The sequence below is a fragment of the Nymphalis io genome, chromosome 21, assembly GCF_905147045.1.
Source record: "Nymphalis io chromosome 21, ilAglIoxx1.1, whole genome shotgun sequence".
In the NCBI taxonomy this organism is placed as follows: Eukaryota; Metazoa; Arthropoda; class Insecta; order Lepidoptera; family Nymphalidae; genus Nymphalis; species Nymphalis io.
In genome coordinates this window covers 3,167,098-3,192,922 of record NC_065908.1, presented here as the reverse complement: position 1 = coordinate 3,192,922, position 25,825 = coordinate 3,167,098, and the positions used below count along the sequence as shown (strand labels likewise).

At 29.3% G+C, this 25,825-nt stretch overlaps 1 long non-coding RNA gene across 1 annotated transcript; it reads right to left on the bottom strand.

The window, feature by feature from the left end:
* Positions 1 to 1,076: 1,076 nt before the first annotated feature.
* On the bottom strand, positions 1,077 to 5,367 carry LOC126776951 (uncharacterized). Its single transcript, XR_007669999.1, has 3 exons — positions 5,238 to 5,367; positions 4,970 to 5,162; positions 1,077 to 1,163 (listed from the first exon to the last, which is right to left on the bottom strand). It is a non-coding gene; the product is annotated as an uncharacterized LOC126776951 (long non-coding RNA).
* Positions 5,368 to 25,825: the final 20,458 nt, after the last annotated feature.

The window sequence follows — 25,825 nt, the reverse complement described above, 5'->3', positions numbered from 1 at the left end:
TTTCAATGTACAATTTATTAATTATATCATTTGTCCACTTTCCGATAACTTTAGTTTAAGATATTTAAAGATCTTTATTTTCCATAAAATACAACTTTGAGCTACGCGTAAGAATCCATGTATTGTATCTTATTATAGTGTGCGTGTGTGTACGTAAGCGCTTATATGTACACACGAGTACACAATAATAACATACAATACACACAAGCCCTTAGCAACAAGTCTCAGTCGCGTGAACGACCGATGTGAATGATCTATAATATGTTTACTAACTACAGACTAATAAGAACACGATTATATTACATAAGCGGGCACGTAAGTGGCCATATTTTTCAGATGAATTCCTCACGCAACATTAAACATATACATTTTAAGTAAATAACTGTAATAAGTTATATATAATACTAAACTGGGCGGTTTCTTTTTTAATTCATAAATATTTAATGGCTCTGATAATTATATATATATAGAATAAAAAGCTTTTTTGTTATTTTAAAAACTAGCGTGCATTTCGCAATTTCTCGTAAAATCGTTTTTTTTAGATATTATCAATTTATCAGAAAAGTATAAAAAACGTTTAATACATTTATTACCTTAAATACTTTTTAAATTTATTACATCATTGTGTAGACATAACTACATCTTTCTTTTATCCAGATAAATAAAAAATGCCACAAATGCAATGGTCACCATACTCCAAGACGCTAGTCTAGACTTGACTATTTTTATGTTGAATTCAACCTGCATCATATCAGATACCAGCAGACATTTTCGATTACTACGATTATTTCTCATTTTTCCGCCCACATTAAATTTCACAATAGCCATAGAATAGTATCTATAAAACACATTAATAATTTGTACCTCATACTATGTATCTACCTAAATTAAAAAGTTACATTTCGTGTTTTCATATGGAACAGACTCAATAAATATATTATTAAGTCCCTAAGTCATACTGCCTTCATACTCCCTTCGTAAAATAAAATTTGTATGGGATTATGTTATCGCAGACTTGAAGATTTTTAAAATTATTCTCGGCTATGAGCGTATACTTGGTAAAAAACATTCTATACGTCGTTAAACCCTTGTATAATCCAATCTTGCATTTTCTGCATTGAACCTGCCCACTTCGACATGAAGGTTTATGAACTTCCTTGAAGCTGAAATAGTATATTTTATTAATATGTAAACATTGGCAAGGACAAGATAACGTCATCGGATAAGGCACTTGTATATACAGCAGCCTCGTCAAAAATTGTCCTCAAACCAAATATGATAAATTATCTTAATTAAGAGCAAAGTTGCTAATCTTTAACTTGATTTTGCAGAAAGTGAATCCAGTTCATAGTGAAAAATGAAATATTGTATGTATAACTACATTATAACTTAAAGGGTCTATCAATGATTATAAACATTAAATAATTATTTTTTATCGATTTGTTTATTGAGACCAAAGCTGGAAGATTGATTGAATAGGGCTGACATTATAAAATATATATTATAATGTATGTATGTGGTTGATCGCTTCACATTGTCTTTTCATATTCCAATATTTATCACTGCGACTGCGCTCTCCAAATTAAAAGTTATACTGTTTCGCTACCGTAACTTCATAGCAATCCTGAAGACGAGATTCGTGAGGAATCCCTTACTTGCCAACCAAATTCATTGGTATGATGAAAATCTTTTCCATTATGCTTTTATCCCACGTTGCAAATATTTAATGTGTCTCTACTAAAGGTATTGGGTAAATAAGTTTTCTTTTTACCCTAAAATCTTAAAAATGTATCTATTCATATAAGGTTTTCTCAGTCTGATATGGTCCACAGATCGTCAACGACTTTTCATCATTTATATCACCACTTCTCCCTGTAACATCCTATGAAGGTCTGGTTCGAATATATAGAATATACAGGCACAAGGGACATAACATCTTAGTTCCCAAGGTTGGTGGCGCATTGGTGATGTAAGCGATGGTTAACATTTCTTACATGCCAATGTCTATGGGCGTTGGTGACCACTTACCATCAGGTGGCCGGCCCATATGCTCGTCCGCCTTCCTATTCTATAAAAAAATATATATCTGAAACAAGTGAATATTACGAGACGATGGTAAAATAATGAGATTATTTGACGTCTGTTACGTTGCCCTCCATAGTTAATTAGTAAGCCAACATTATATATTAAGAAAAACATTTTCTTATTGCTTATATAAAAATAGTGTAACAAAATATATATCAATTATAGGCTAACTTAACATTCAAATATATATTTTTTTCTATTTTTAGAATTTATTAACTAAAACATTAATTCAATTGAATAGGTATGTGTAAGAGGTATTTTTTTAATTCATAAAAGGTGTTATAAATTACTAACAAATATGAATAAGATTATTATATCTATAAATTCGAGTACCTACTATCAATACACACAAGTCTCTTGGACGAATCTAGTCTGATTTTGTTGTTAGCATAAAAAAAGACAAGCCTGTAGGCTGTCGGGTTCAGATCTTTCCACGTGGACTTGATCAATAATTTGTACGATTAATGATATGCAACATTTCTCTAAGTGATTCCGGAAAAGAATGTCTAAAATATTATCCTAGATTGATCCGTTTCAATTCAATTTAAACAATAAATAATAACTTTGTTTCGTAATTGACAACACCATTTTACCTATAAATACATCTTAGTAGTGAAATTAATAGATTTTTTCACAACAAAATCTGTTAAAGAATGAAAAGTAATTTTAGATCTCGCTATAGTGTGTTTATGAAAATTATAATGTATTTCATTCATTTTCTACATAGCCGAACACAACCTGAAACTGACACCTGAATCTTATTGATACGAAAATGTTTTTAAAAAGATTGATGAAAACGTATTAAAATTAATTTAATATGATAAATTTATTTAAATAATAAAATATAAATTATAAATGTTATAATTGAATGATAAATTTAAAAAAATAGTTTTATTTAAGGTAAAGTAATATCTTTGTGGACGAAGTGCAAAAAGCTATTTTATATATAGAATATACAAATATATTCTACGCTTACCCGAGAACCTTTATTAACATGAATAAACAAATCACTTTACTTTACTTTACTTTACTAAACTAGTTTACTTTACTTTTTTTTTAAACTACTTTACTTTTTTAAACTACTTTACTGTTTTGTCGTTAATTATATTCGAAAAACATTTTCCAATTTACAAAATTTACACAAATATTGCCGCGAGCTTTCGAAAAAATGATGTTGGCGCGCGAATTTGCGACGTGAATTTTGTCGTCGCTGATTGGTCGAAATGATAATTTAATAAAAAAGAGAGGGAGACAAATATATATCAATTGCTATGGATAAAAAAGAGCTAGGTATATGTTTCTTTAGTGTAGTGTAAAACAAAAATATTTGAACTATGATATAACGTTCAAGCGCATACTTTACTTCGATATATTAGGTTCATTCGCGATTTAATGTAGCAGCTCGTTTGAAAGGAAGACCTGCTGTACTCAACCTGCGGCCCGCCGGCCTTTTGTGGTTGACCCACTTGATGTCACTTTATTTTGAACTATTTTAAATTTTAAAGGTTTTCATTTACAATTAAATAATTTGAATTAAACAACTGCCTGTGGTCCCGGATACTGCAAAGTGATTGAAATTTCATGAAATGATAAAAAAAAATGTTAAAAATATACGCGATAAATCCGTTTATAGTTGTTTAATTTAATTTGTAACAATCCCTAAACCTAAGAAATCAAAGTAACTCACCCTTTCTATTAAATAAAATAATTTATGTAAAACTGGATTTCTTTGGTTTGATATGTCGCCAATGCGTCACCAACTGTAGTTAATATCACAGTTTTAATAATTTCATGAAACATTTCATTTCATTAATTTGTAAACGTACGAATTTAAAAGAAAAGTGATATAAAAATAATATATAAATTAAATGTTAAATCTTTTATATAAAAAATGTAGAGTTGTCATAGTTACAAAGAAATGTGAATGTTAAAAGATAGTTCATTGACTTACATTTTTTACTCTTTCGTAGATCAATAAATTCAGAGAATTAGATTAAGTTGGCTTGTCCATTACTTATTACCTGTTCGTTTAAACAATTTGTATCATTTTGTATATACTTTGTAAATATATATGTAAATATATATATTTACAAAATATATACAAAATGAATTTTATTACATTTATTGGAAAAATATAAGAAATATTGACTTAATACTTTTATTAAAATCTGGTTTATAAATTATTATTATAAAAATGATATTAGTGATACGCCTGACTGTATTTCGCGCTGCCTCCCGCCAAAGTGTATTACTTTTTAAAACCAAGCTGACGTACGAAGACATATCAAAATCAAATCCTAGTATTTTCAACAAGCAAGTCGGTCCACACGTGAGTAGACAAATCACAACAAGCTGTTTACAGGTCTAGACATAATACCACGAGGTCTAATATGTATTCACATGAGACTAGACATAACACCATAAGGTCTAGGTCGGTAGGTATTCATATAAGGCTAGACATAACATAACAAGGTCTAGTATGCATTCACACAAGACTAGACATAACATAACAAGGTATAGTATGCATTCATGCAAGACTAGACATAACATAACAAGGTCTAGTATGCATTCACACAAGACTAGACATAACACAACAAGGTCTAGTATGCATTCATGCAAGACTAGACATAACATAACAAGGTCTAGTAGATATTTACACAAGACTAGACATAACACAACAAGGTCTAGTATATATCCACACAAGACTAGACATAGCACAACAAGGTCTAGTATATATCCACACAAGACTAGACATAACACAACATGGTCTAGTAGATATTCACAGAAGACTAGACATAACACAACAAGGTCTAGTATATATCCACACAAGACTAGACATAACACAACAAGGTCTAGTATGTATCAAGCACAAACAATTACTTACTCGCAAAGAATGCAGCACATTCGTCAGGTGTCCATTCTCCTCTCCAAGGCACCATATACTGAGCAGCAGCATAAGTCAGCTTACCATAGTCCCCAGCCACAAGCTGTAACTCATCACGTCCACTCTCAAGAAGTCTCGTCACCTTATAAGAGCCATGCATTCCGGGATCCAATTTTCCCTTAGATTGAACATGCTTAAACAAATACTAAGTCATTGATCTGGAATACGCGAGGCAATTGACGTTCTTTATTGACGTTTTGTTGCTTACCCGTAATAATTGGCGATATGTTACACCCGGCTTTTTAGTTTTTATTTAAATGATAATTTATACGGTCTATAATATACAGGCGCATCAGTTTTTAAACGATTGTGCATGCTATCCGTAGTAACAGTTGAAGTAGCAGATCCAAAAATCATAAATTTTGAAAATTATTTTAAAATTTCTCTGTCTTTTATAATCTTTACCAACTAATACAGTTTTGATAGAATGATCATTCGCTTTTACAATTGAAACTTTTGCAGGGGCAGGAAATATTTTGAAATATTTTGTACGCACGATCTACCTCATCAAACCAAGAATCAATATTGTGTACATTAGGATCAAAATTTGACACATAATTGTCGCGAGAACAACTAGTCTTTAAAGAATGAATAGCCTCAACAATCTTTGTAGCAGTATCACTTGTCGTATTATTATTTTCGACATTAGAATTCGATGATGCCAGTACCGATCTATCTACTAACACATTAAGTCGAGCAATAATTGTTTGTAACGACTCACGTAATTCCGAGTTATTAAAAATACTTCTAGATCGCGAACTGTTGGTAGAACGACTACGAGAACGATAACGATGTTTTGAAACGTTATTATCCTTAGATCGGCTATGCTTTCGCTTCCCCATAATAACTAATTAAATTTATCACAAAACAAAAACGCAAACTACAAACTATAAAAAAGTAATAATAATATGAACATAAAGAAAAGATTAACCAGAATTCAACAAAAGAAGAAATGAGTTTGTACCCCACTTCTAATATAAACAAAACAAAATGAATTTTATTACATTTATTGGAAAAATATAAGAACTATTGACTTAATACTTTTATTCAAATCTGGTTTATAAATTATTATTATAAAAATGATATTAGTGATACGCCTGACTGTATATCGCGCTGCCTCCCGCCAAAAGTGTATTACTTTTTAAAACCAACCTGACAGCTTGACGTATGACGTTCAGAAAGATTGACTTATTCTGCTTATAATATATATATAATATGTACGAATACCATTTTATTTCAATATTTCACAGAACATATTAAAACATTTCTATAATAGGCTTAACGCTTTTAAATGAATATTAAACAAGGTTTTGTTCATGTTTTTTTCGTTTTAATTTAACTAATAAAATTTTCTTAAGGTTAAAATTTCTCTCAATTTTATATAAGAATTTTGGGATTTTATATTGTCAAATATTTTCTATGATAATAGTAAATATTGAGGTTAATAATATTTATAGTACGCTCCAACCTCTCTCTAATATAGTTTACACAAAGTCTTTCCAGTAATATGAAGTTCTCTTGACCGGATTCCTACCTCAGAGGACAATCTCAACGATAAACAAACTCAATTTTATATTATCATTCAATTCACAGATTTCCTAACTTTTTAAACATTTATTTTTGCGCGATTTTTTTTTTCTTTATATTTAAGAATCAAATAATATATTTTTAGAAAAATATTTTTAATCAACATTTACAATGTACATTTTTAAGCACAACTGAAGCGAAAATTTTATTGGTATAATCTGTGATTTATCTAAAGCCTTAAATGTTAGGCCGTAAAAAAAAAACTAAGAAGCAAGACGTTGCTTTATAAAGTGGCTGGAGATATTTTGCTCTTTATCACAACATATACAACATACAAGTCTATGGTATTATTAACAAGTCTATGGCTTTATTGAAACTAAAAAAAAATGTTCAATTTTGGATAAGTATCAGACAAATATAAATGTCAGAACTGGTGTAGCTTTACCCTTAAGAGCCACTTGAATAAAGAATTATTTAAGTTGATTAGCTTATATTTTCCAAATTATGTAAAATCATTGAAACATAATCTAAATATGGATAATATTTTTTTTATATAACTAGCAATAATTGCGTCTTTGCTCACGTGACTGCGACTACGACAAAAATCTTTATAAACTTCCATCCGGCGCATTGTTAAAAATACAATATTAATCATGACGTCATGCGCTTCGACGGAAAGCAACGGGCCCATCTTCACTACAGTACTGGCATGACTAATTAATGTAATTGTTTTTGATTTTGGTTCTCCTTAATTTGATTTGTTTATAATAAGTAGATTAACAAAAACAAGAAATAATAAAAGTAAATCGGTTTTTATAAGAAAAATATATAGCGAGTCACATTTGAAATCAACAAATTCATTCAAATCATCTACAAACATAGTTTTCCGGTTCGTTACATATAGGGACAGTTAAAAAGTTTTTATTAGGCAAAATATGGAAATTATTATACTGAATAAACTTTTTCTTATATCCATATCCTTTGATAAATCAAAGTTGAGATGTTTTCAATATATTTATAAATATGTCGAGTATCATTAAAAGTATATTTCATATGTCAACAGATAAAATAAGTTTACACAATGTTACAATTTTTTTTTAATTTATATCTTCGAAAATATAAATGTGAGTATTGAAAGTCCTTAGATACGTATTAGTGATGTTAAAGTCGAATGAACGATTAAGAGCATTCATCTGTCACTAAGAGTTCGGTAGATGTCATAATTGACAAAATATAAGAAACTAGTTTTCGCCCGCGGTTTTACTCGCGCGGTAGGGTGAGGGGAGCAGGTATTGGGCAAAAATGTAGCCTATGTCCTTTTCTGGGGTTCAAGTTTGCTCAATAGCAAATTTAATCAAAATCGGTAAAGTGGTTTAGCCGTGACAGATAAGATAAGATAAGCGTGACAGACAGAGTTAATTTCGCATTTATAATATTAGTTTTAATGAAAGTGCAGCAACTTCTTATTATTACTTTTTTACTTAACAATATTGCGCAGTACACAGTTTCTGCCATCAAAGGAATCTCAGGGAACCAGACACCCTGCGAGTTTCCAGGAAACTTGCTGATTTATTTAAAATTAATATTGTTTAATTTTTATGTTTTATATTCATTACATGATTGACATCCAATTCTGTCACATGTATTCATTTTAGTTTTAGTGAATTTAATTTTTAAATACATTTTTTTTAAAGTATTTTAAAAGATAATGGCAGGAGGAACGAACACAAATTACATTCCAATCTAAAACCCATTCTCACCTTACTCGAAACCTTTGACCTTGAATTGGCATGACGTCATTGGTCGACGTCTATAATAATCTATGGTATTAATTACGAGTTGTAAAAAAATGCGTTTGGAACTTGGAAGTAATATTTGTTAATTCAAGTATGAAGTAACATAATGTAGTTGTAAGTGGAACAACGTAAAGTAAATAAAGATATATCATTAAAAGTATTCGTAAAAGTCAAGTCGTTGTTAATTATTAATTTTGTGAAAATTCATCCATTTTCATTTCAAAGTAAATCTCTTTATTACACAAACGATCATACAAGGTGTAAACTAAACTAAATAAAAATAAAATAGTGCACGAAGACACTTAAGGTTTTAAGGTTTAAGACATTTATTTCTTAAAAAAAGAACAAAGTCCACTTCAACTTAGGAAATAACATTAAATATATAACTATACCATAACTTATAAGTCTACATTTTGTGTCAGTAAATAATTTTTTAATCTTTTTTTGAATATATTAATTGAATTTGCATTTATAACATCTTTTGGTAATGAGTTGTAAAACTGTGCTCCTTCAAATAATATAGTTTTTGTGCCATAGTTCGGAATTTGGGTAATTCGATTTTATGTCGGTTTGAGTAAGAATGGGTTTTAGATTGGAATGTAATTTGTGAATGTATGGTGTTTGTAACTATTTTACGAATTAATACGCATGTTTTGTATTTATAAATTTGTTTTATTGATAAGATTTTTGTTGTGCTATGAATATTTTTCGTAGGAGTGCAATAGTTCATATTATACAGGACTTTTAGCAGTTTATTTTGGAATAATTGGAGATTTTTGATGTGGATTTCAGCGGCACCACCCCAGATTTCAATAAGGTATTCTAAAATCGGTTTTACCATAGTATTGTAGATAATAGGTCGTATTTTAGGTGGAATACAACGCGCTCATCTTCTAAGAGCACAGGTAAGTGAAGCAATTTTTTGTTTTATTGAGTCAATATGAGGACGCCAAGTCAAATATTTATCTAAAACTAATCCTAAATATTTTTCAGCGTCGGCTTGTTTAATTACCTGGTCATTAAGTATTAAATCGCTATAGGGTTGTATAAATTTATTTTTCGCACAGAAAATCATGTAAGAAGTTTTTGAAACATTTATTGTCAGTAAATTGTATTTAAGCCATTCATTTAATATGTTTAAGTCACGTTGTGCTGCTTCTATTAGAGTTTGAATGGTTTTGCCAAAATAAAATAAACATGTGTCATCAGCGTATAGTGACACTTCACCGGATAGTGAGAGATAATTAATATCATTTATATACATTATAAAAAGCAAAGGCCCAAGTATGGATCCTTGCGGTATTCCACATGTGATTCGTGCTTGACCACTTTGAAAGTTACTAATTTTTACTAGTTGTTGCCGATTTGTTAGGTAGGAAGCTATTAATTCATGAGCTGGTCCGTTTATTCCAATTTTTTTAATTTTTTGCAATAATAAAGTATGTGAAACTGTGTCGAATGCTTTTTTTAGATCAATAAATATACTTAATGCAAGATTTTTATCATTATATATACTTATCACAATAAGAGATAATTCGTGGCAATTGTGTTGCCACCTGTACAATTATGATACGACTTTAATAATGAACCTTCAATGTACCAACCCTTAACAGAAATTAGCAACCGTTACCATAATAATGGGAAGCTTCCATAAATTAACAGTTAAGTAACATTTTATATATATATATATATATATATATATATATATATATATATATATATATATATATATATATATATATATATATATTTGCCTCCACCTGATGGTAAGTGGTAGTAGAACCAAACGCGACGACGGCCAATACAGTATTTACTCATTCAATATAATTATTAATATTCTCTATTTTAATGAAAGCCATCGAAATGTACATATCGCAAAATGGAATTCTAATATTTTAGCAAAGTTTTAATATTTACAAAATTTCCTTTTAATTAATTCGAGAAGATTCACGAAGACAGTTATTGATGAGAGTTCTGATGCAAGTGACATCTTCATTTATTTTATTTGAAAAGCTACAAAATTGTATTTACATGGGGAACCCCTCAAAAGGAATACAGACATACGACAATGACTGCAATCATATTAGATATCTCTTTATATGCTATCTCATTTCCATGTTATTTGGGTAGGTACCACCCATTCATCACATTTTTACCGCCAAGCAGTAATACTTAGTACTGTGATGTTTCGGTTTGAAGGATAAGTTAACCAGCGTAATTCAGGCACCGAAGACATAACTTCTTAGTTCCCAAGGTTGATGGCGCATTGACGATGTAAAGGATGGTTAATATTTCTTACAATGCCAACGTCTACGGATGGCGGTGGTCCTTACCATCAGGTGGCCCACTTGCCAGTCTGCCTACCTAATACAATAAAAAATGCTACACCTAATGCTTATACTAAAATAATAAAACATACAAATTTGGCCGTTGTTGTGCTTATCAGGTGGCCCATATGCTCGTAATAACCTAACCATACTATAAAGTTAAATATTTTGTCTAACCAAATCTGTGCGAGTCATTCTGTATAATGACTTACACATTCTGTATAAATTTAATGAAATTTAATATTTATTGTAGAAGAAATCTTTCTGTTAGCGATATTACCGCCTTTTGTACGTGGCATTAATTAAATTATTATTTATTCATATCTATTCATTTGGCGTACAATAGCAAATTCTATTCTTTTCAGATTATATTCAAATTTAAAGGAAAAATGAAATCCACTTAGATATTAGCTAAATCTTTAACTCGTTCGCTTTGACATTATATATATATTTGCAATAAAAAAGACGTTCACAAGTCAAAAACATATGTAACTAGAAATTAGCTACCTAAATGTTTGTTATTTTTTTAATTTCGTTCAATTACTCTTAAATTCATTTAGTGCTTTACCCCTACCACGCACAAAGTTAATCATAATAAAATGTATTATGAATGCTATAATATATATAAGTAAGCCGCCTAACTGTGACATCAATACCATCGCGGACGAAGAAATTTGGCAACTCTTTTATTTGTTGCACCACTAAAAAACGGAATCCCCTCCTCTTACAACCTGGGTTCCTTCAAACTAGGCGTGAAAAGGTATATTGCGGACCAGCAAGGCGGGGGCGGCTAGTGCAGGACATTATTTCCGACTGCACTGGCCGTCGTCGCGTTTGGACTCCACTACCACTTACCATCATCATGGACTCATTTGCTTTCCCGGTATATAAAAAAAAATGTATTTGTAACCATGGGTATATTTTATTTAATATGGATATTACTTTGAGTGACAATGAGCTTCGGGATGTTTTTAATAAATTACTTATTTTATTAAAATACGGATTTTTTGCATTATAAACAATACTTTAATTGTATTTAATTAACATACCTATATAATTTAATTGTCGGTGTAGTCGAATCGATATTCCAAAGCGGTGGTATAAAACACAAAGATAATTTATTTCAGTAACTTAACGTTTTAGGCAGGAGTCTAATATTCTTATTGCCAATGTCTATGGGCAGTGGTGACTGCTTAAATCTTCCTACATATGGTGGTAGGGCTTTGTGCAAGCTCGTCTGGGTAGGTACCACCCACTCATCAGATATTCTACCGCAAAACAGCAATACTTGATATTGTTGTGTTCCGGTTTGAAGGGTGAGTGAGCCAGTGTAATTACAGGCACAAGGGACATAAAATCTTAGTTCCCAAGGTTGGTGGCGCATTGGCTATAAGCGATGGTTGACATTTCTTAGAATGCCAATGTCTAAGGGCGTTTGGTGACCACTTACCATCAGGTGGCCCATATGCTCGTCCACCTTCCTATTCTATAAAAAAAAAAAAAAAAAAAAAAAAAAAAAAAAAAAAAAAAAAAAAAAAAAAAAAAAAAAAAAAATATACTTGTTTATACAAATACCTTATTAGGTATAAATCTGTTTAGTGGTTGAGCCGTGAAAGTGTAAGCGTAATCTAGTATTTGTAGATTATATGAGTTCATAAACAATATATATGGCTATTTATAAAACTTACGAATATATTTTCAACTGAAATACGAGTAACACTATATAAATAAAATCAACACCAACTATAATCCCATTCCACGTGGATGTATTTTTTCAACTGTTCTGGATTTCCATTCTCGTAACAGATTTATGAAAATGCTTTCATTTCCATGTAGGCACGTAGTACAAATAAAATTGTTGAATAATGGTTGAAATAAAAATGAAATTGAATTGTATTTTCGATGTTTTGGTTATTATAGATTGTTTATGAATTATTATCCTTTACAACGCAAATATACTTTACAAAGTTTATCGTCTTACAAGAAAGTTTAACGATATGTCATTTGATTTAAATCAACATTACTGCAAAACAGCACTAGTATTGTTTTGTTGCGACTTAAAAGGTGACTGAGCCATTGAAATTACAGGCACAAGGAACATAACTTCTTTGTTTACAGAGTAGGTGGCGTAATGGCGATGTGAGAAATGGTTAACATTTCTTTCAGGTGAATATGGGCGGTGGTAACAACAGATAAGTAATTTATAATAAAAAACCACGCTTTTAGGCCAATAGATATCTGACTCTATGCCGTGGCCAGTCAATCTATCACCTGGTGCTTAAATCCTAATCTTAATGTAATACTTAATCCTCTTTTCATTGATCAACTTCTCATAAAACAAAATACTAAAATAAAAACAATTTGAACTTTGTAAGAGTTCTTTATATGGGTGATAAATCTTTAAATGGGTGATATCAATTAAATTTTCATTTAACACATCGGGAACGAGCGCTATTCTTAACGACTAAAGCTCAAATAAAAACAAAATAGGGTCACCAGATAGAAAGTGACTACCACCACCCTTTGACACCTACAATATTTGCTTGCACGTGCGTTACCGCCATTTAAGGAATAACTATTTAATTTCATACAGCTTGTATGAAAATTGAATATAAAATTTGAAAATGAATAAACTTTTCAAATGTAAAGTTTTGTTTGAGTAGAAAACTCGGTCGAAAGTAACTCGAACGACGCACTTTTATATCATGAGAACTTATAGTTATCCAATTGCTATAGACGATCATTTGAATTTTGTATATTTACTTAGATTAGATATGTCAACTTAATATATGATATATTTATCCGGATGAATGTTAGAACGTGCCAAACTTATACATCATTATCACAATTTTTTTTAACATATTTTATGTACATCTCAAATAAAATCAATAGTAGAGTCATATAAGATGGGAAAGAAAAAAAACGGTTTTTTTCTTTTGTAAGCTACGAACTAATACGAAACGCTACCAAATAATCATTGTTTTAAAATGTTATATGTTTTCTAATAAAATTATATAGAATATCGAGATATTCATGCGTAAAAATGTATTTTTGTAAAAATACGTTTTTTTCGTTCTAAACAATATTAGATATTATTAGAAAAGTTATAGCGCAAATAATTCTCTATAAATTTAATCGTATGCGATAAACCGTTTTTTGGTATGGTATTAGATATGTTAAAGCAATCTCCAGGAATGTAGTTCTTAAAGCAATAGTGGTTTATTCAAAAACAAATTATTATTTACTAATAAATTACATTTATAAATGTTATGCGTAGATTAAAATATTGGTTTAATTACATTTATTAATATTTTAAAGGTTAAAGTATGTCTGTCGTATGTCCTTCTCTCATACAGCTACGTAGCCACTGATTGACGTCATTTTTAGCATGGAAATACTTTATGGACCGAAGAGTAACGTAGGTACTGGTACTGGTACTGAGTTAGTTCCGAGGTATTAACACGAAATCCTTAATTAATAATAATAATAAATTTAAAGACATACTTTTTTAGAGAAAAGTTACAATGACTAGGTTCTTTTAAGTGACATACAATTTTGAGTGCACAGGATAATGAAACACTAAATTCAATTACTAGTCTAGACATAGTTACTCTTCGAATACTTTATTTGAATGTTTATTTTACATTAGATATATTATTTTATATAAAACTCATACAAAAGTCAGTACAAGAAACAGTGGATTCTCCAAGATAAACATAAATTAGGTAACCGAGGAACAGGCATTGTAAAATACAAATAGTATGATTTGATTATCCTTTAATATGTAAATGAGTATGAAATGTGACGAAAAGTATTTTATTGAGCTGACAGTATAATATAAGTGTCAAACAGAATTCGAGAAACACGCATTGCGTCTGTGAATAATTTGAAAACGTCGAATTAGATTTTATTTCTACGTTCGCTTTATACAACTTTATAATTACTAATTTACAAAGCTTTATTTATAATAGTGTAGCTTTTAAGAGCTTCTTCAAAAGTCTTTCTTTGTTTGTGAAGGAGGAACTTTTGTTTCTAGATTCAAGCAAAATCTTCACTCAATTAAATATTCTAAAATGTGTAATTTTAATGTCCTTTTATTATATGCTAGAAAAATAATTATTACCAACTGAGCAGAAGATTTAATAGTAGTCGTTAAAAGATGCTACGGGCTCTCTCAGGCTCGGGAGTGTAATGACAAACTAGAATAATATCAATTCCGGTATTTTAATAAGCCTATTTAATATGTATATACATATATATTATATGGATGAGGTTATAGACAATTTAGAACTTTTTAATGATTTGATAAATTCCTAACATAAGGGTGCAGACCTCGAGGTCCTGAATAAAATCCAGTGCATCCACTGCGTCCAAAATTTTTCCTCAAGATTCTCAATGTAGTCCACACTAAATTGGCTTATTAAAATACCGGAATTGATATCATTCTTTAAAAATAGGGACGGAGAGAATGCTTGCTGTAGTAGGTATAATACAATAGGTAATTATAAACATTTAAATCTACGCCTCGCAATGAAACTGCTACTAAATTATTACGGTGCCAATGCAAATTCAAAAATAATAAAAAAATTAAATAAAATGCAATAAATTCTGAAGTATTCCTTTCGGTTAACTGATATAGTATAGTTTTAGGGTATTAATGATATGGTAAATCGTAGGTATATATGTCACTTTTTATTGTTGTTGTTTTAAATTTTATAACTTATTTTAATTATTTGTAACACTGTAACCTCTTGGCATTATGACTTTATACCTTTTCATAATTTGTGCAAAAAAAAACGTCATAGACAATTTTTGCAAACTCTTGTTTTCTTTTCTAAGTACCGGTTAACAGTTAACGTGGTTTCACTACACCTGATGACATTAGGTCAATAACGACGTACTAAGTTAAAATCGAAGTTTGAAACGCTCTCTGGATGGCAGGCGTTTGGGTCAAAGTTTTGTGTCAGTTTGAAAGTCAGATGAAAGAGCATCACTTTATTTATGTAGATATATATGTTACATATTTTTATGCATATAATATTTATTATTTTATAACACTTTTACACTATATTAATTTAATTTTGTATATGCATATTAACATTGTGTATAACGTTAGACAGTGTTATTGAGTAGAAATCAAACGATTGATGGGAGAAGTTTGCGTTGAGCGCAAAACAAATCGACAATTACTAAAAGGTAAATGAGCAATTAATTCATGTGATGGTAAGTGGCAATCTTAGGCCATAAAAACTGGCTTCGCAACGTCTATAAACCACCCCTCAAGACTAAGATTTTTTTATATGGAATAGGTAGGCGGACGAGCAAATGAGCCACCTGATGGTAAGTAGTCACTAACGCACATTGGTATTGTAGGAAATGTTAACCATCGCTTACAACGCCAATGCGCCACCAACCTTGGGAACTAAGATGTTATGTTTGCCTTTAATTACACTTGCTCACTCACCCTTCAAACCGGAACACAACAATACCAAAAGTACTGCTGTTTTACGGTAGAATATCTATATCTGCTGAGTATCATGAGGTATCATCCATACCTACCCAGACGAGCTTGCTCAAAGCCCTACCACCAGCAAAGTAGAGTAATGTTATATTTATTGTATCTATAATTACACCGGCTCGCTTATCCATTATATTATAAATTTATTAGAGTCCAGCTATACAAATAATTTATATGTAGTGTTATAAATATAAAATCCATCGTGGACGTAATAAGACCTATTGTTACATGAAACAAAAGACTAACCTGCTACAGACTGAAACTTAATAATCCTTTTACGTTATCTGAGATTGATTTATTTATAGATATTGTTAGGTTAATGATCCTTTTTTTTAACCACGGGAACAGTGGGGGGGGGGGGGATGTGGGACTCGCCGGTGTCCAAGGCGCCGAGTGCGCCCCGAACATCGGAATACCTACTAAAAAACCAGCGGTACTCTTTCCGTCTTAACGAGGAACGCCACGGGATTGCTTTCGCATGCTACAGTGGCTAGGTTAATGATCCTGGATACTTCAAACTATTCGTTTTACGAATATTATCCCAACGTAAAATGAACCTATTTAAACTTCCGTAATAAGTGAACTAGGGCACCACGTTAAATATTTAAAACTAATTATTTAGTGACTAAGAACCCAGGATTGATTACATAACAATTCTATAAATAAAAATATTATTATTTTATCATATTCAATAAATAAAATATTTATTTTATTTAAGACTAAGCAAACATAATGCCAATTTTTTTACTAAACAAATTACATTTTCAATAAAGTCCTTTTATGTACTTGATGGCTCCGATATTTTTTTATTATTGTTAAAATTGTAAGATAAAAATGATATAAATTTATTCAATTTAGTGATTAATTTTATATGATATATATATATATATATATATATATATATAATATATATAATATATATAATATATATATCAATATATATAATATATATATATATATATATATATATATATATATATATATATATATCATATAAAATATATATTAAGATATTTTACTTTAACAGTCCCTATCCTAAATATTTATTATTTCCCTATACAATATTTAAGTAAAAGAAATGATTGCAATCTCATATCGCATACCAAAGACACACATTCAAAAGGATGATGATACTAAAAGAGCTGTAGCAAAGTTTTGTTTTTTTTTAAATGTTGGATACTATCTGGCAACAGTTTGTAGTGGCTTTGATGTGAAAATTACTTCTAGTAAGTGTTATTAATTGTGATCAAATCACGATGACTAAAATATATCAACAATCGACGAATCATGATATCAAAATATCGATCGAAACTCTATGGTTCAAAAAGGGTGTGGACGATACAGCGTGTAAATATTCCACTGTTGGGTAAATGTCTTATATCCTAAGAAAATTTGCAGCTCCATGTAGCTTTAATACGAGTTGGTCAAACAGTGTTTGAGCAAATTCGTGTTGTTGTTCGGGCGCCGAGTGCGCCACGAGCGCAAACTACCGTACGCGGGTTAAGCCCTGACTGGAGTTGCCAGTTATAATATATACTATTGTTTAATTAATTAATCGAAATGACTAAAACCTATTTTATGGAACAATATATAATTTATACTAGCAGCTTACTTACAGGTAAATCTTTTTAACGAGTGAAATAAACAACATTTGTAAGTAAAACCATATATTTTTTTAGTCACGTGGTATTTCTAAAAAAAGTTAATCGAAATATAGAGTATAAAGATAATGAGAGGTATATTTCTGTGTGAAAAGTGTCCCTTAACAAGTATCAAATTTAGATGGCGCTGCTGGAGCTAGAAGGTGAAATTTTGAAAGGCGCTATTTTCAAATTATCCTGTTTATCATAATTTATAAATCTCAATTCATAAAAACATAAATGATAATACTCTACAACTATAGTAGCGCCATTCTAGCAATTAATTTTTAACCCTTATTTCATACATTTCGGTAGGCAATACGTTCGTTCATACGTTTATGGATGTACCCATATAAGATGTTTCTTGCATCTGCACTCCATACTATTTTCAATTCTTAGCACAGACTGACAAGCCTAGTGCTCGTAAACATGTATGCAAGGGCAAATACATACACACAAAAATATGACTGTTCGATGGTCATCCTTGTAGATTGTACCGTTGGAATTTGTTTTAATAATGTTACTAATAAATTATAAGCAAAAAATTATAAACTTGTGATCTAAGTGCGTATATGCACAGATTAATTTTAATGATATATTCATTTCAATTATAATCGAATATCAATAATATTAATATTTTTGAAGTTCATAATTAATTGCGGTTTTCCATCTATTGTGAAAAAAATAAAAAAAACGTTATTTACAAAACTCTGAGCCCTTGAACGAGACTAGGTAAAGTCAATAAAAAAAATATAATAAAAAAATAAAAAAATGTAATAGGTAACAAAATATTATATTTAGTATTCATAGACTGGAGAACGCTCCAAGGATTATTTGACATGGTACCGCTGTCTTATTTCCGCCACCACAACCTTGTTCTTAATTTCATTCACGCTTCACGATACTAATGTCACGTACATTCTTTAGGCGCACATTAAGGTTGTGGAATGATCTTCCGCCTGAGGTTTTTCCGAAGCATTATAATGAGTTTTCTAAAATTATGTATAGTTTCTTCGAGACCGGTAATGCATCAGCAACTGATCTTATATTACAGATGTTTGCCCATTTGTCTATAAAAACCAGCGCCAAAAGGTGTGCAATATTTCTGTTCAATCGGTTGTTGAGTGGAACTGGTTAAGGATTCAGTTAAGGGATCACCTACACGTACTAATAGGTAACTGTGTTAAATAAAACTTTGTAATTATTTAATTTTAATAAAAGTTGCAAAAATAATAATTATTGCGTACTTTGTTTAAGAGTAATAATTAATTAATTTAATACTTTTTCTGTATATATAATTGTTTTGTTTTATGATTTCACTGATTTATTTTTTTTTCCTTTTAAATTTACTTTTATACAGTTTTATTTTTGACAATTTTATGTAATAACTTAATCTCTGTCTAGTTATTTTAATATTTTTGTCGTTGTTAACAGTATTATGTAATTACCTATAATCAACAAATATGTATATTTAATGTCTACGTCTAATTTTATTATTATTACTTATTGTTCAAATAAAATACTCAAAATTTTTATCATGAAAAATATATTTTGTACGTTATTAAAAACCCTTTTACTTTATTGACAAGTATCTGTATAATATTTTTTTTTTTGCATGGAGCGAATATTCTTATTTTAAGATGTTCTTAGTTTTATTCCATTGAGCAAAATATCGTAAATAAAACAACTAATGGAGTTTAAGAGCAAATTAATTTTAATTCCAAACAATATGTGGTAACAAATACAATAACAAAATATTAGATAGAACAAAGCATTTTATAAATGGCACAACTTAATCCTAACTAAAATAACATTACAAATCATAAACATCGTTAATGATGTGCAATAAATTCTCATTAATATTTATATGAACAATATAATTTCTTTGCCAAAGTCATTAAAAAAAAAACATTGTCTTTGAATGCGAAAATAATGCAATGCTAATATAGAGACAATTTGTTTAAAAAAAGAAACTAAAATAAACAGTTATTTTGACGACAACATGTTCTGTAGTTTACTCATAATATTTTTGAAACAATTATTAGCACGCCGATCACAGACAATCTCATGCTGTAATATGTTTAACTCTAACACAGATAATCAATCAAATAATTAACTTAAAAAGTTAGTAGATTTGTCAAACATTTATATAACTTAATATTCGTTTCAATATTACCGTATAAGATTGCACACGACCGGCTTTAAAAGATAGATGTTATATTAATACAAGAAATATTAAACAAAGCTTTGTTACAATACAAAAATATATATAATATTTTGAAATGCGTAAACAACTGATTAATTTTTTTTTTGTTAGTTTTATGAAATTAACTAAAACCTTTGGCATATTGAAAAATATGTTTAATAATTGCATTCAAACGAAACGTCGTTTTTTATTCTAATTGTAACTTAAAGATTAAAAGGTAGAAAACAAATAAAAATCACTTATCGAAAGCTTCCAACAATTCCTGCGCTAATTATTGAAATTATAATATATAATACAAGTTAATAAGTAAATATAAAACCCTACAAAATTAAGAATAAGAAATATTTAATATAACGGAGATGTGACGCGACCAAAGACTATTAAACTGGTAATTAGAAAAACAAATGAAATCCATTCACTCGATACAAAATAAAAAATTAAAAACCAAACGATTCATTCTATCACTCATGATACATTCAATTCTTTATAGAACATTTAAAATTAGTATATAAATGAATATAAGTTTGAAACATGCAAATAATCCTTATTATTGTCAAAGTAAATGCTAAGAAAATCATATTGATTAATTATAATTATAAATCGAATTAATTTTGATATAGTTATATATATATTACACATAAATAATAAAAAATATATAATAATTAAAATTTATTTTACCAAAAGCAGATTAAATTAAAAAAAAGAAGTTGAAATATTAAACAAATTATCTGATATCCGATTAAATTTGTATTCGAAAATGATAAAGGCATAGATTTTTTTGTTGAAATAATCCCATTTAAATAAAATATTTGCTAAGTTTATTATATAAGTTATACAAGTTTTAATTTCCGGACTCACTAGCATCGTTCTATTCCTAAAATCATTATATTAGAATTAACGTTATCATTAGTACGTTTTATAACCCTGGTTAATAAGCGAAATTTTGTATTTGTACAAATTCTTATGCCGCTTCGGCTATTTTTTTTTTTTTCGTTTTATACTAAAAGTATCACATACACTACTTCTTATTAAAACGCTATGTTGTCGTTTGTTACATTTATAAAAAAAAAAAATTATTATTATTTTATAAAAACTATAATACTATTTATACTACAACACTATTTTTGTTGTCCTGTCAATTTTTTTATTAACTTAACAATATATTTACACACATTATAGTCTATTAATTATTTTTTTTTTTTTTTTAAATATGATTTTATATAAAAACCTCTACCAAGTAACACGGGTAATAAAATAATATGACAGAAAACAGAAGGAGGTTAATCATTTCAACGTATGCCAATTTTACCAATTACTTAAACTGTATAAATTCTTCTTTCATACAATTACTATCTTATTATAAATAAAAATAAAATAAAAATAACCTATATTATAATATATTTAAAATAATAATAATTTATATAATATAACAGACAAATAATTTTTTTTTTTATCTATAGTATCTGAGTTTATATTTGAGTTTCACGTTTCATGACCGAACTTTCCAGAAAACGATATGATCATTGTATATAGAGATAATTAAAAAATTATGATCACAGACTAAAACTGTAATTTATAGTGACATACAAAGAGAAGTAGTTAAACTTAGTGAGTCATAATATTAAAACATAAAATATACAAGACAGCTGAATTATATCTTTAAGAGGTTCAAGAATATATTACATTATAAATGTTAATTTTATTTAAAATACAGACTTAAAAACGACTAAATTTTGATAAAATTCAATTGTTTATCTGTATATTCAGAAAACAGATTTATTTTTTAAATTTAAAATAAAAATCTATAAGAATTTAATAAATGTACAAGTTCTTATGCCGTTTCGACTAAATTAAATATAATATCTTAATACTTCATGAAATATTGCAATCCGTACGCGTTCAGATTTTTTTTAATGTACTTCATATTATAAATAATACGTTTAACGTCATTTCTAATCATGATTTTCAAAGATCATCATCTGTTTAATAATTTATATTACTGATAATATGTTTTGATATCAGCAGACAAACATTTCTCCATTCTTCTACTAATAGCCTTGGCATTAAATTTTTCTCGACTTATGTCATTATAACATTCAATATTAATGATGACTTTTTTTAACGATTTTTTTCAATATCCCCATATATTTTCTAAAGGATTGCTTTCAGGGCGGTGAAGACCGTTCTGTTTAGAGGGGTTTATTTTTTGCAGAATCAGTTCATATAACCGATTCTTAAGCACGTTCGATGAATGTTCAATATTTCAAAATGTCATCCAAGGAACTTCTTCATTTATGATGTTTTAAATTGTAGGCGTTCCTGACTCATATTCTGAAGAATGACATTTGCTTTCCGATAGCACCCTTTTCATGGAAAACAATAAAATTCCAGTTGATTTAGCAACTAATTGAGCCGGAGATATAATACTGCTTTTTTTTATATGCCCGGAAGGCAAATGACTCCACCTGATGGTAAGTAGTAGTAGAGTCCAAACGCGACGACGGCCAGTACAGTCGGGAAGAATGTTCTGCACTAGTCGCCACCGCCTTGCCGGCCCGCAAGAAACGCGCCTCGCACGCCTCACGCCTCGTTTGAAGAAACCCGGGTTGTAAGTGGAGGGGAACACGTGAGCTTGTAAAGAATTCCATTTTTTGGAAGTGCAACATAGAAAGGAGTTGCCAAATTTCTTTGTGCGCGTTGGAATTGATGTCACAGTTAGGCGGTAACATAAAGAACCAGCACGCGTAGACTTATGAAGGAAGGCGGAAGTAATTAGAGAGAATAATTCCTCAGATCACTCGCCGTGATACAGTCGATAGAAAGCGCTCAGCGCTGCTATCTCTCGACGCTATTATAAAGGCTAATATAAAGGCTCGAGGGTGTTTGTAACCTTTACGTCGCCAATAAAGCAAACCGCAAGTCGCTGCAACCGATCCAGGGCCTCCAATAAGTACTTAGCGGAGCCATCCCAAAGGTTGAGCAATATTCTTGGGTTGAATCTGCATTTGTTCGTTAGCGCCTAAATCCACAAAATTTTTACACGTAATTTTCTACTGCGTTATTTTAGATTTATTGTTGTACAAAAGGATTGGAAATGCTAATCACTTGATATAGTAACAGCATTTAAAAAATACTCGAGAAACTTCGATATCTGAGAAAGTTCCTTCCCATTCTCATAGCGCGCGGATTATACAAGTAACCAAACTACAACGCTAAATTACAACTAAAACACTCTCGTGTTGTTCTATCACATTTATTATTAACTTTTGTTATTTCCTTTAATATATTTTGACTGAATTTTTAAGAACCAAACGAACAAATATTTTTTATCGAAGTCTTGTAATAATGAAGTTATGATAACTGCAAAGGTATTCACAATACTTGGGTTGTTTATTAAATTATTAAGATGAAACGTGAGACAAAATAAAATATTACACATAATTCATTACATGATTCATTAAATGTTACTTTTAATTAAATATTTCTTACTCAATTGATTTTATTTTATTAAAAGATCGCCAATTAATAAAAATATGTGATAGACAACAGAAGAATGTTAATCCTTAATATTGTTCCGTTTGAGATTTTTTCTTGTTTCCTTAATACCTAACTTACCTATAAAAACTATATTAAAAAAAATACAGTAGTTAAATACAAAAATAAAATTATATTATTTAAAAAACAAATTAGAAAAAAATAATATAATTTGTTAGAAGCAAAAAAACATGTATTTTATTATAAGTCATAGCTGAGTTTTACCACCACTTTACTTATGTTGTTAAAATATAGCTAGAACTCATAATAAATATATTTACAAATAGCAGTACGTAAATTGATTGAATAACTTCATAAAAAGGCAAGATATGTTTTTACAACATTAAAAAAATTATAAAATCTATATTAAATGAATTGTATCGAAGTTATCGAAGAATACAGATAACAAAAATAATGTCACAGATAATATAATTCACATTAGAAAGCACGATTTACAAAATTATCACAATTTTTATATAAAATAATAAATGACAAATCGAAGCGGGTTCCAGAGCGTCCAGTAATAATTAAACTTAATTTATATAAAATTCCAAAATGTTTAAAATTTCCCAAGAGCATCAAATTTATTAAAAATTTTAATCTTGCATGAGTAAAAACAATTTATACTAATATTATAAAGAGGTAAAGTGTGTGAGGTTGTAGGGGGTAATCTCTGGATCTCAAAGACCTTACCACCAATATAATATAACATAAAAAATGTATTAATTATAATTATCACTAAACATCTTCCAATTCCCAGTTCAATTTGTCAATTATATTTTAATACAATTACAACTATCTGTACAACTAACATTTTATTGGTGTGATGAGGATTTTCAATTTTATACGTTTAATATATAATCATAATAACATTTACTCTATTTTATATGTATATATGATTTTTATATAATATATAAATGTGTAAGGCATAATTAGGAGAATCTATCAATAACATAATTTGCCTTTGAATATTTTGATATGATAGTGCGCCTTTTTGCAGCTATGAGATGCGACTACTCTCCGCACTGCGGATTGAATATTATCTGTGTGTGGTTCGAACGTCATTACATCACTAAGTAATTCTGGTGTAATCTATGCTTATAACATTTTTTGTCCTGGCTGACTTTCGACGCAGAGCCAAACTACAGCGTAGAACGTATAAATTGGAATAAAGGTTTATTTTGATAACATAAACATCAAAAAAATGCACCCATTTTCCCACCTTGAAGGTAAGGTAGGTAAGTTTTGCATTAATTTTGTACGAAGTCGAGACGAGTTGAAGTAACAGCCAGTGACATCAATAATAGTATCTTCGTCCAGGATTGAAGCTTATTCCAATGAAACTGGTAGACTAATGACAGAATTTTAGCATCATAGATTTTTGGTAAAATTTAACTTTAAGAGGTGTGGGGGGCCAATTAGACTTTGTATAAATGAAAAACGCGCTAGTCAATTGATAAAATACAAGCAACTAGGTGATTGAACAGTGTTCGTTATATTACATTATTACGACGGATTAACATTATAAATATGCATCTTTAAATTTTACGATTAAACCTATGTTATACTAGTCTAATTAATTAAAACTAATGTGAGAGACGCACATCCTCTATATGTACATTGGAAGGGTCAGGTCACATGTTTAACCTCTACCTAATTTTTTTATATAGTTGACCATTTTTTTTTATCCCTCTATAACCTAACTTAACTCCTAATTGAGGTGGATTTCATTTTGGTTGTAGTAGTTATTTTGAGGCCTAATACTTTATTGCATTTTCTTATAGAATATACAAAAAAATGCAATATAATAATAGATAATTTTTTTGAATATTTTTTTTTTTAATTTTATACAAATCGATGTATTAAAAGAACCGCAATTATATCGAATATTTTCAACTTAATGGAAACGAAGTGGATTATCCCACGAAAATAAACTTCCGTATGCTAAAATATTTAATGATTAACAAAATAACGATCACGAAGACGATAATTTAATTCTATTAAAATCATCATAATTATCTTAAATGGTAAACCGAATACTCCTAATTCTGTAACCATATATCATAATGAATTGAAAAATTTAGAATTTTTACATATATTATCCCATGGAAGACAACTTGGATACCATTATAATAATGTTAAATACTTTATAAGTTTTGTTAACATAATCGCTAAATACGGCTTTAAGCTTCTTACGTCTGTTATAAAGATTATTTGTTCGCTTCATAATTCTAAATTAATTATAAAA